Raw genomic sequence first — 12,597 nt, 5'->3', positions numbered from 1 at the left:
ACATTTGAACTTCACATGAAGCAACCAGGGGGACTTTCCCAAGTGATTATTTAAACGTAGATGTAAACGAACAAACTAACATGTACAAATTTAATTTCCAAAGGTTGCCTGGTCGCATATTTTCAGATATCGCCTAACATCACAAGCAGATATGTCCAAGCAAGGAGAATAATCCCAAATACCAATACACGACCTAAGAAACGTTACTGCAGCAATGCTTCTCAGATTCAAAGCAATATGGCATAAAAACTGGTATTTTAACATAACCACACTACAAAGGTGCTGTAGGCTCCTAACCAAATGGTGGTAGGTACAAAAAAAAAAAAAAAAAAACTAAAATCAATTCAGCTCGTTAACTCAAAAACATTCTGCAACAAGTACTACAGAGATCAGTTTCCAAGGGCTCAGACATGCAAAAGTGGAACTACAGAAATAGAGCAAACCTTTACAGGAACACGTTGCCTTGGATCGGTCGAGTTGGTCTTTGAAAAGCACTTGTAACCGTTTGTTATAAAATGCATATGGTTAGAAAGGTGTTGTAAAAGTAGAATACAATGATCCACACAAGTATCACTCGAAATTGCATGGTTTTCCTCATACCTCTTCGACAAACGGTCGGCCATGCTGAACAGAGCATCCGCTACTAGAGAGAGAGTTCCATTTGTGACTTGGTGCAAATAGTTTAATTCACTGTTGTGGAAAATACCTTTTACTGGAGAGTGTAGCTCTGCCATCATAGACTGGTCTTAGACGATTAGATGTCTTTGAGCCTGACTGCAATTGTCATCATCAAACCCCAAAGACTTGCGTCCATGGCCCCCTCATAAGGCGCACTCCTGGAGTCGTCGCCATCACATGTTCTCTTTCAATCGCTGCTCTTCTGAGCTCTCCTATGCTTCTACCACTCCACTTTGTTACATTGTCTATCCAGCACAGCTTAGGGGGGGGGGGGGGGGGGGCCTCTGCCTCGAGTAGGCAGACCATCAGCTGCAGAACATCTACAAGGGTACGCCTCCCTGTCTCATCACATGAGCGCACCACTTCGCCTACGTCTCTAACACCTCATCCTCTGTAAGACATCAACGTCCACCAATCAGCTCAGCCAGCCTTTTATCTGGATGAAACCTGACCACAAGGAGTAACAACAATTCAAAATATTCAATTGAATAAAACCTTCATCCATCAGTAAAACATTTAGGCTCAGTTAACTTGTTCATACTTTTGGATTCTACTGTAGATTTAAAAATTGTTTAAATTTAATAAAGAAAAACAACTTTGAAAGCAACAACAAAATATTTAGAGGAACTTTTGTTTTTCAGAATGATTTTGGTTTTTGGTTTTTTTTTTTTTACAGTTACTTTCAAATGCATATAAGCAGTTCTCTTCAGAACTGGTGTTGGTGAGCTATGAGACTGAACCATAGCAAAACAATAAACGACTTTATTACAACCAACATTTTTTGAAATGAATCACATCAATGTTTCATGTGATGGCGTTCTGAAACTGTTATCAGGTCTTAATATCAAGAAAGCTACTGGGCCAGACACTCTTCAGCTCAGGCCCTAAAGGAAGTCGCTGTGGAGATCGCACAAATCCTCACCTACATTTTTCAAAAGTCCTTAGACACTGGCTTTCTTCCATCTGATTGGCCTACTGCTAATATTTCACCATTCTTCAAGAAGGGAGACAGAAGTGCACCATCCAACAACTGGCCAGTGTCTATCGCATCAATTTGCAGTAAACTCTGGGAACACATCATCTATAGTAACATAATGGATCACAACAACCATCACAACATCCTCACTGACGCCCAGCCCGGTTTCCGTTCGGGCCACTCGTGTGAGTCCCAACTGATAATTACAGCTCAAGATCTTGCCAAAGCCATTGATGACCGAGAGCAGGTCGATGCAATAATACTGAACTTCTCAAAGGCCTTTGATCGCATTCCCCATCAGCGACTTCTACGGAAACTTCCAACAATACAGCATAAAAGGATCCAAAAGAATCAATGCAACCATTGAGTAGTCATCGGGTTTCAGTAACATCTGAAGTGCCTCATCCTAACTTCTAAAGTCCTAAGTTATGTTAACATAAACATCTAAAGGAACTTCTCAAAACTTTATATGGCCTGACACAAAAAAAACTAGCCTACATGTAGTCAGCTCTAGACATTCTGCACAATTACTGCAGAGGTCCATTTGAGACAAGTTGGTAATATTAACCATTTTGGTTTCTTGAAATTTACCTTCCACTAGAAAGGGCAGTTCCTTTATCCTAGTCCGGTATTTGGCATCTCTCTGTTCATGGGAAGTCCTCTTCACAGATGGTAATCCTGAATGGAACAGAGAAAAAAAGAAAACAATTGTTTTACAAACATTATTCATTATTATTTTAAAAACATGATTCAACATTATAAATAAATTGCTGTCAAGAGCAACATGAGCAACATTGATGTTGACGACAAATGCCTGGAACAAGTCTCTTTGGGATTGATTTTGTAAGGTTATCAGTAAGCTCTGAGAATTAAACATTTGTCTAAACTTAGGCTAACAATCTATGAGATATTTTGTAATGAACCTATTTAAAGCATCTTTGAGGGGACTTCCCAACATCTTTAAGACCTTATAGATACACAACCCAGCCCAACTTTTTTTAAAGAAAAATTGAAACGCTATATATTGGCACTATAACTTCAGTTTAAAGGCAGTGGACACTATTGGTAATTGTCAAAGACTAGCCTTCACAGTTGGTGTATCTTAACGTATATGCATAAAATAACACACCTGCGAAAATTTGAGCTCAATCGGTCATCAACGTTGCGCGATAATAACAAAAGAAAAAAACACCCTTGTCACACGAAGTTGAGAGCGTTTAGACGGTTGATTTCGAGACCTCAAGTTCTAAATCTGAGGTCTCGAAATAATATTAATGGAAAATTACTTCTTTCTCGAAAACTATGGCACTTCAGAGGGAGCCGTTTCTCACAATGTTTTACACCATCAACCTATCCCCATTACTTGTCACCAAGTATTGGTTTTATGCTAATATTTATTTCGAGTAATTACCAATAGTGTCCACTGCTTTTAAACCAAAGCATAGACAGACATTTTACAAATTCATAACATAATCTAGTTCTTTGACCAGGTGTAAATATTAAAAGTTAGCTTTTAGGGGTCGTAAAGTGCAGCTCCTTCATCATATGCTGGTCTTGGAAGTCTACTTGTTGAAGGGTAGATCTCTTTGTTGATGGTAAGCTTTACTACAAAACAAAAACAAATTTCCACAAAATCTGTTAACATTTTAGTGCTTTGGCGGAGCAAACAACATCTGTTGCAAACTGACCTTTAAAAAACTGTACTGGGCTCAGGCTCTGCTTAGCACCGAATTATGCACTAATGATTTCCATTCTCCAATTGCAGGGGAAGCGCTGAATTTCTGCCCTAGCTGTGTAAGCTTAGTATGCCTAGGCTAGTAGCAAGGAGTCTGCACGCACATACGGCAAAGTTTCCTGCTAACCCATTTTTATCAACTGTTTTTGTAAACATACATTTCGGCTTTTAGCAGCTCTATTGCAGTGTTTTAAATGAATCAGGCCTGTATGCTTTGTTTTTGAAAGGGCAAGGGCACCAAGGCATTTTCTCCTTTGTAAAGGGCATCTAAGGAGGAGGACAATTGTACATTTCTACCAGAGCATTTTAAGGTCACCAAGGCAATGACCAGGGGGCATCAAGGCAGTCACCTTTGTTGCCTCAGTGAAGTATCAGGCCTGAATATTAATAACATTAATAAATATCAAATATATACTCTTCGAAATAATTTTGTTCAGATCTTCTTACAAAGATAATCAAGATAGCCAGTAGAGTGTATGTGTGACTTTCGTACCCTATCTTAAATACCGACCTCCCTGTTTTATCTGTCATTTTCATGTGTTTGTAAGAGAACCATTTGGATGCCCAGTTTTTAAATTTTCAGCAAATTTGTACACCCTTTTACCAAATCCTGGCTCAAACCTTGACCAAGGCCAAGTGACTTGTCTTTTTGTGATGCACCAGCCTACTGCCTACTGCCCATGACTATTTAACTTGAAGCATGGTGGTGTGCTTATGGCTTACCAGTACCGGTACAGAAAAAAAAAAAAAAAAAAGTTCACAGATTTACAAATAACTTATAGGGTTTACAGAAGGTAATGGTGAAAGACTTCTCTTGAAATATTATTCCTTGAAATGCTTTACGTTTTAAGAAAACTTTGAAACAAAATCAGTTCTCGATAGCGAGAATTACGGATTTATTTTAAACACATGTCATGACACGCTGAAACGTGCAGAAACAAGGGTGGGTTTTCCCGTTATTTTCTCCCGACTCCGATGACCCATTGAGCCTAAATTTTCACAGGTTTGTTATTTTATATAGAAGTTGTGATACACAAGGTGTGGGCCTTGGACAATACTGTTTACGGAAAGTGTCCAATGGCTTTAAAGGGTTATTTTTGTGTACATTTTATCTGAAAGCCTATTAATTTTTTGTTAAAAAGATGGTACATGTATGGAAGTAAGCATCCTGCAAAATCATGTTATCTATTATCCTATAAGTGCCCCCGTTGATAAATCAATCAAAACTCTAAAGGTTGCCTGCATGATTGTGACTTTGCAAATTTCAATAAAGTCCGCTTGAATGCTGCCCTCCATACGGCCAGAGGTGGTACACGCTTCAAGTCGATGGATTTGAGGCTCTTGACGACAAAGACCAAGAAAGATTGTTTTCTCGTCAAGCTGAAACTTGAACAGGTGATTTTTAACATATCTTTTTGGCAAATTTGCCCAAGAAATACTTGAAAGGGAAGGAGAAACAGAAATTTTGTTTCAGCGAAGGAGGAACCCGTGAGGTCATCAGAGGTAGGGCAGCATCGCTGCATCAATGGAGATTGCAGGAATAGCAAGATCCACTGGTGCTGTGTGTATGGATTTGGAATGGAATGAAGGGGAGTTCATGTCAAGTGGGTTTTCATTTTCAGCGTTGCTGTGGGAAGGAACACCAACACTTCGTTCATGTCATTACCGCCATCCCTTGTGATTTTAATACTATATGTGTCTTCTGTGTGTGAAATGAGTCTTATAGGATCCTGGAAGAATGTCGGGTTAGTAGGCTTCACTTCTCAGTTTGGAAGACTTGGGAGAAGCCATGCAATGCCATGGGGGTAGAAGTTGGTTTATCCAGGTCGGGATCTTGGAACTGTCTACTCTCCTCAGTAATTATCAGCAAGCTGTATCTCATAGACTATTGGAAGATGCTGCCATAGAACCGAGTAATGGGCTGTCTTGCAGTGATCTCCTATTTTGTTTCCACTGAGGGGTTAAATTGAAAGGGGAACTCATGTCAGCGACCCTGCAATCATCGGCTTTGCATTGCTGCATTTGCCCCTACTGGCAGTGACTGGTGGGCTTGTCTTTTATCCCTGCTACATGTAAGACAGCTGAGGCAGCATCTCTGAGCTTCTATTGATGCTGCTTGTGGATCTGGCAATCTGAACATTGGGTTATTGGCAGGGTTGGTTCTTGACTGAAGGATTGATTCTTGACTGAAGGGTTGTTTTTTGAATGAAGAAATAGAGTTACAACGACCATAGAGTTATATTAGGAACAAGTGGGCGCACTGGTGATGCTGCTTGCACAAACGCGATGGGACCACAACGAGACACACGCGCCATTTTGTACGCGCGTTGAATATGAAGTACACATTGGAGTTTGTGTTTATTTAACGCTACGCGATGCTGCTTTGTCAACTTACAAAATGGCTGCACACCGGGCCGCGTAAACACTATGCATAAACACTATGCTATGCGATGCTGCTTTGTTAACTTATAAAATGGCGGCGCATGCCGGGCCGCGTATATAGGCAGTGCGCCCTTTTGTTCTTATAACTATGGTCTGACTGAAGGGTACGTTCTTGACTGAATGGTTAGTTCTTGACTGAAGGTTTTGTTCTTGGTTAAACGGGTGGTTCTTGACTGAATGGTTGGCTCATGATTGAAGAGGTCGTTCTTGGTTAAAGGGGTGGTTCTTGACCGAATGGTTGGTCCTTGACTGAAGGGTTGGTTCTTGACTGAAGGTTTGGTTCTTGATTGGTGGATTGGTTCTTGAATGAAGGGTTGGTTCTTGACTGAAGGGCTGGTTCTTGACTGAAGGGTTGGTTCTTTACTGAAGGGATGGTTCCTGACTGCAGGGTTGGTTCTTGACTGAAGGGCTGGTTCTTGAACGAATGGTTGGTCCTTGACTGAAGGGTTGGTTCTTGACTGAAGGTTTGGTTCTTGATTGGTGGATTGGTTCTTGAATGAAGGGTTGGTTCTTGACTGAAGGGCTGGTTCTTGACTGAAGGGCTGGTTCTTGACTGAAGGGATGGTTCTTGACTGAAGGGTTGGTTCTTGACTGAAGGGATGGTTCTTGACTGAAGGGATGGTTCTTGACTGAAGGAATGGTTCTTGACTGAAGGATTGGTTCTTGACTGAAGGATTGGTTCTTGATTGAAGGGTATTCCTTGACTGAAGGATTGCTTCTTGACTGGAGGGTTTGTTCTTGACTGAAGGGTTGGTTCTTGACTGAAGGGTTGGTTCTTGACTCAAAGGGTTGGTTCTAGGGCTTGGTTCTTGACTGAAGTGTTGGCCTTTGACTGAAGGGTTGGTTCTTGACTGAAGGAATGGGTCTCGACCATAGAGTTATATATTGTCAACTTACAAAATGGCTGCACACCGGGCCGCATAAACACATGCTATGCGATGCTGCTTTGTCAACTTATAAAGAAGGCGCACTGGTGATGCTGCTTGCACAAACGCGACGGGACTGCAAGGAGACACGCGCGCCATGTTGTTTGCGTGTTGAATATGAAGTACGAGTTGGAGTTTGTGTTTATTTATTGCAACACGATGCTGTTTTGTCAACTTACAAAATGGCTGCACACCGGGCCGCATAAACACATGCTATGCGATGCTGCTTTGTCAACTTATAAAATCGCCGCATGAGGGCATATTTTCTTATATATTTAACTCTATGGTCTCGACTGAAGGGTTGTTTCTTGACTGAAAGATTGGTTTTGACTGAAGGGTTGGTTATAGACGGAAGGGATGATTCTTGACTGAAAGGTTGGTTCTTGACTGAAGGGTTGGTTCTTGACCCAAGGGTTGGTTCTTGACTGCAGAGCTGGTTCTTGACCCAAGGGTTGGTTCTTGACTGAAGGGTTGGTTCTTGACTGAAGGGTTGGTTCTTGACTGAAGGGTTGGCTCTTGACTGAAGGGTTGGATCTTGACTGAAGGGTTGGTTATTGACTGAAGGGTTGGTTCTTGACTGAAGGGTTGGTTATTGACGGATGGAATGGTTCTTGATGTTTGATTAAACTTCACTTGTCGAGTCTTTATCAGCCACTTTGGTTGTCTTTGCCTCCCCAATGGGTTGGATGGGGACTCACTCCCAAGGTATCACTGTGTTCTTTAGCTCAGCAAATTATGTACCCAGGTTCTCTTTTGTCTAATGCCTCTTCCCAAAGATGCATCAGCAAGTCCCCTGAAAACCCGTCATTCAGAATGTCATCTTTTTTTTCTCTCCGATGGAATTTTATCCAAGTGGCAATCTCTACTTTCTTTGGTTTTTTTTTTAGTAGACTGAGGAAAAAACTCTTTAGGGGCCTATTATGTCCCCTCTCTGTCTGGTTGGGACTCATGGTGCATGTACACTATACATTATAATCTCAACACTAATCCTCCTTGGTGGAGGATGTTCCTCTGCACTGGCTTCACCTGTGGACAGGTCCAGATCACGCTAGTACAGGTCGGACATGTCTTTTGTGAGACACCTCATATATTCGACCCACTCTAGAGGTTTCAGGTGTTAAGTGATGTTTGAAACTTCGCATAGTGTGAATACGTTCCTTGGGCACCTACTCCGAATGCCAGATGATGAGCCTTTCAAGATGTACGCTCTAAACACACACATCTTCGGGAGAAGAAGACCAGGAAGGCAATGCACATCACTCCTGATGTCTGCTTGGAGATGATAAAGGCATGCTACAAGCAAACCAAATCTCAACACTTGTCCAAGATCGCCGTAGTTAGAAGAAACTTGTAGTCGCCTGCTCCGCTATGCTCATCATTCCTGACAAATGTTCAACATCTGCTTGGAGTTGATGAAGGCAGGCTACACCCAAGCCAAATCTCAACACTTGCCCAAGATCATCGTAGTTAGAAGGAAACTTGTAGTCGCCGCGTTAGAAGAGACTTGTTAATCCGCAATGCTCATCATTCCGGACATGTGTTCAACATCTGCTTGGAGTTGCTGAAGGCATGCTACGACCAAGACAAATCTCTGCACTAGCCCAAGATCATCAGTTGGAAGAGACTTGTAGTAGCCTGCTCCGCAGACGAAGCTGAAGGATGATGATGAATAATTTGTAGCTTGTGTGATACATGTACATGGCTTGGTATATGGAAGGGTGGTGGTTGTCTTGAACTGTGGTCTTTCGTCTTTCGAGATGCTTGGCTTGGGCTGGCTGATGTTGTGAAGGTCTTGGAGCGATGTCCAGATGTAGTGCAGTTCCTGCTTCAACCTGCCTTGGTCACAGGTGTTGAAAGCATGACGAATCAAGGTATTGCGGACGACAGACTTCATTGTAATACATGAGATTTTAGACATGCTTGTTCCTCTTTGACCCGTGTACTGACCTTAATCTTAGAGAACAGCTATGGCTTTGGCAGGCTTAGCAGTGCTGGTTGCAGTCCCCTCAACACTTCTCATCTCCACTTTAGCAGCCAAAGCTGTCATTTGTTCTTGAAGGGCCTCCAAATTTGCACGTCATCAAAGCACAAATCATGTTAAAAAGGTGCACTTGCAATCCTGTCTACAACGCTTATTACACATTATAGTTAATTTTTGTTCAACAAACAATATGGTTATTTGACATGAAGTACAAACACAAACAACAATCTGTGTACATGTACATGTGATGAAGGTGGATAAAAAGGTTTTTGCTCTAACGGACTCGGGAGGGAGGGGGGGGGGAAGCTAAAGCTACATAAGAAGTTGTCTATATGTGTCTGTTCAAACCAACTGAAAAAATACAATCAGGCTGTTAAAAATGAAAATGACTGCCAAATAACTTACAGAAATCTTTGAATAAATTGTAAATATAAAAACATGACTGACACTGACTTTTGTTTAACTCAAGCGATAACAGACATTCTGCATGATTTGTATACAGTACTCTGTTTGGGACCGGTGGTAAATGTTAAAAGTGAACTTTTTGGACAACAGTGACTTTGGGGAACATCAAATGCTTGTGACAGCAGGCCTAATGCTTCACGGGGGCAACAAAGGCGATTGCCTCAATGCCACCGGTCATTGCCTTGGTGCCCTTGAAATGCTCCATTAGAAGTTTCCTCATAGGGTGCCCTTTACCGAGGACAAAACGCCTTGGTGCTCTTGCCCTTTCAAAAAATGAAGCATACAGGCCTGTTACGTAACAGTTCTCTTAAGGACATGTGCTGGTGGAAACTTGATTACAACTGAGCTCTCTGCATGAAACACAACGCATACCAAGTGCACCCTGGTTTTAGTTCATGTTAGTTCGCAAAGTAAAAGGAAAACCACGCAATTATGAGGCAAATTCGTGTGGATCATTGTTTTCTACTTTTTAAACATCTTTCTAACCATGCATTTTATAACAAATGGTTACAATTGCTTTTCACAGACCAACTCAACGAGCCAAGGCAACGTTTTCCTTTAACAGTTTTAAGTGTAGGGCCTATGTCATATCATTTAATTTAATTTAATTTCATTCATTTATTTATTCTGAAGAGCAAACTGAATCACTGTACTAGCCAAGAACCCAATGGAGAGAAGATAAGGACGTTTTAGTTATGTGTGAGGAAAACAAAAAAATTTGCTTAGCATGAAATTTCTTCCTTTCGAAATAAGCAAACAACAGCTGAATGCCAGTAACAAACAATATGCACGCTTTATGAAATAGGGCCCAGTTATGGACTGAAAACCTTCACAACATAATGCCCCAGCGGGATTCGAATCAGGGCTCTTGAGAAGGAAGGCGAAGAAAGATCCCAAAACGCCACCCGACCAGGGGAAAATATTTAAAGCATACCTTACCAAGATTCACCTTTCACTTGACAGAACAGTTCCTCTATCATCAATAGGCTGGTCTTGGAAGTCTTCATGGCAATGATGGGTAGAAATGCAGATGTTCTTTGGAGATGATAAGCCTGGCTGCAAGACAAACAAACCACACACATTGTAACAATTAAAAGCTTTGCTTTTAGTGTGCATGGGCATTCAATAGCTTGATATTTGGTTATTCCGACCATCCACCGATTTGCGTCCTATTCAAGAAATGGTGAATCACTACAATTGGCCGGTATTGTGCCAAATCTGTAACGATGGTGCGTCAAATTTACGACTCACTGAGGGTCACTTGTACACTGAATGATGACTGACTTCATGAAAGATGACCGACTTCATGAAAATGACGCACCATTTCCGGGGGTCACAAATTCCGTCTTGCAATTGACGGGTGCATAAGCGTAATAAATGATGAATTGACAATGAAAAAGGTTAATATTTCTGGTATCAGGGGGAGACCAACGGAATGACATGTGTATGCATGAAGCTAGCCCAGGTTGGACTACTTCGTTGCATGCAACACGACGGAGTCCAGGGTATAAAGGTCCCGTACCATTGAGAACAAATGTACAACATTAAAATTAAAAAAAAGATTTTACCTTACTCAGGAGACTGAACATTTATTCACATGTTCCCTGTTAGCCGAACTCAAAGATGTTTTTTTTTTTCAATTGTTGAATTTTGATGTGAATATTTTGTGAAAAAAACATAAAAATTGACGCTTCCCACAGTCACGTCCTGAACGGACTTGCTTGTAAACATTTATTATCACATGCTCTAACTCGCAATCGTAGGCTAAATGATGGAGGTTTATCCACAAGAGGGCGCTGTTTCAGCCATTGTATCATTTAATGCTAATTGCAGCGCTCTACTCAAAGCCATGCGCACATGAGCTTATACTATCAATTTGTACATGATGATCAAATTGCCAGTACAGAACTTTGACTTATTTTCAGAAATAATTTCATCCATGGATATTGTTGATTTGTTAACTGGTTGAAAGTGTAGTAAGGGACACTAAGAATATATGAACCAAATTTCAACTTCTCAAATCAGGTAAAAAATAAAGAAAATCGTAGTCAAATTTGTATTCGCATTGTAAAGAAGCTTTATAACAATCAGGATGTGAGTGCAGTGGCACTGACTGACGTCCTACCAGGGCTAGCATAAAGCTTGACTTAAACCTATAAGTTAAACTCTCTTCAACTTACAAGATTAAAAATAAAAAGCTTATAAAAGTCAAAGTAGCATTGTTCTTTTAGAATTAGAGTAAGTAGAGAATTTCAGTTAGTTAATAATTTTAGTGACAAATATACAACACTAACTCTGAAGAAAACTCAATACAAGTTAAACTAACAATTAACATTGTTAAAATTTAAATTCTAAATCTAAACCCTAAATCAAAGTTTTAAATAATGTGCATGAACAAAGTGCAAAGGCCAAAGCCTTGAATAAAAACACTGCAGCAGGACACCACAACCACCAGGCCATGGACGGAGTCAAACAAAATATCAAATCTTGTCACAGTGCCAGTGTGTAGTGTAGCGTAGTGGACACATGTAAAATGTCATATGATAAATGCATGATGATGATGTGGGGGTTTTAAACTCGGTCATTTGTGCCGAAACATCGCTAAATATCTTCAAATTTTGCAAGCAAAAACCGTTTTCAACACTAGAAATCCAAAGACAAGTGATAAATCAACTCACCATCGCAACTTCTCAGTAGTTTACCCATGGAAACACGGTGAAAACCCGAGTGTTTTTGGACTGGGCAAAATTCGACAACGTGCAAATCCCTGCATACTGCAGCACGACGTCTGGGTGTCCGCAATAATGACCAACGGTGCCAGTCTATGGCTTGTCACACTGGGTTTTAAACTTGGCGCCCCGTGCCGAAAACACCCCTAAATATCTTCAAATTTGGCGAACAAAAACTGTTTTCAACACAAATCTGAAGACTAGTATGTTAGCAACTCACCATCGTGCCTTTTCAGTAGTTTACCCTCAGAAACTGCGGTCAAAACGTGATTTGTTTAGAGCAAAATACAGAGAGTCCCGAACTCACAATTTTTTTTCGTCTTGAAAGAACGAGCATGGCCGGCACAGCGCCCTCTACAGCCAGGCCACACCATCTGGCTTTCTTATGCGCATGACTATAACTAGAAATACAAGGAACTTATTTTATTGTCTAAAGAGGGTTACAACAAACAAATGAACGAAGTGAACTTTTTCAATTATTAAACAGGCGTTTTACTCGATAGACTTCTGCATATTGGTCTCTTTCATTTTCTGGAGCGCGAGTAGTACCTCCGTGATGGAAGACTCAAAGTAGACCAGTGACGATAGGCCCCTTACCATCCAGTAGGCCATACTGGAGGCATAATTAACACATCTTACGTTGGGAGCAGGGAACACTATTATTG

General features: G+C 41.0%; 1 long non-coding RNA gene across 1 annotated transcript; it reads right to left on the bottom strand.

Annotated features, from left to right (window-relative positions):
* Positions 1-3,209: 3,209 nt before the first annotated feature.
* Positions 3,210-11,994, bottom strand: LOC139939285 (uncharacterized). Its single transcript, XR_011786280.1, has 3 exons — positions 11,882-11,994; positions 10,143-10,259; positions 3,210-3,259 (listed from the first exon to the last, which is right to left on the bottom strand). It is a non-coding gene; the product is annotated as an uncharacterized lncRNA (long non-coding RNA).
* Positions 11,995-12,597: the final 603 nt, after the last annotated feature.

The sequence above is a fragment of the Asterias amurensis genome, chromosome 1 (assembly GCF_032118995.1).
Source record: "Asterias amurensis chromosome 1, ASM3211899v1".
Classification (NCBI taxonomy): domain Eukaryota; kingdom Metazoa; phylum Echinodermata; class Asteroidea; order Forcipulatida; family Asteriidae; genus Asterias; species Asterias amurensis.
This window is presented reverse-complemented; position numbering and strand designations above follow the sequence as displayed.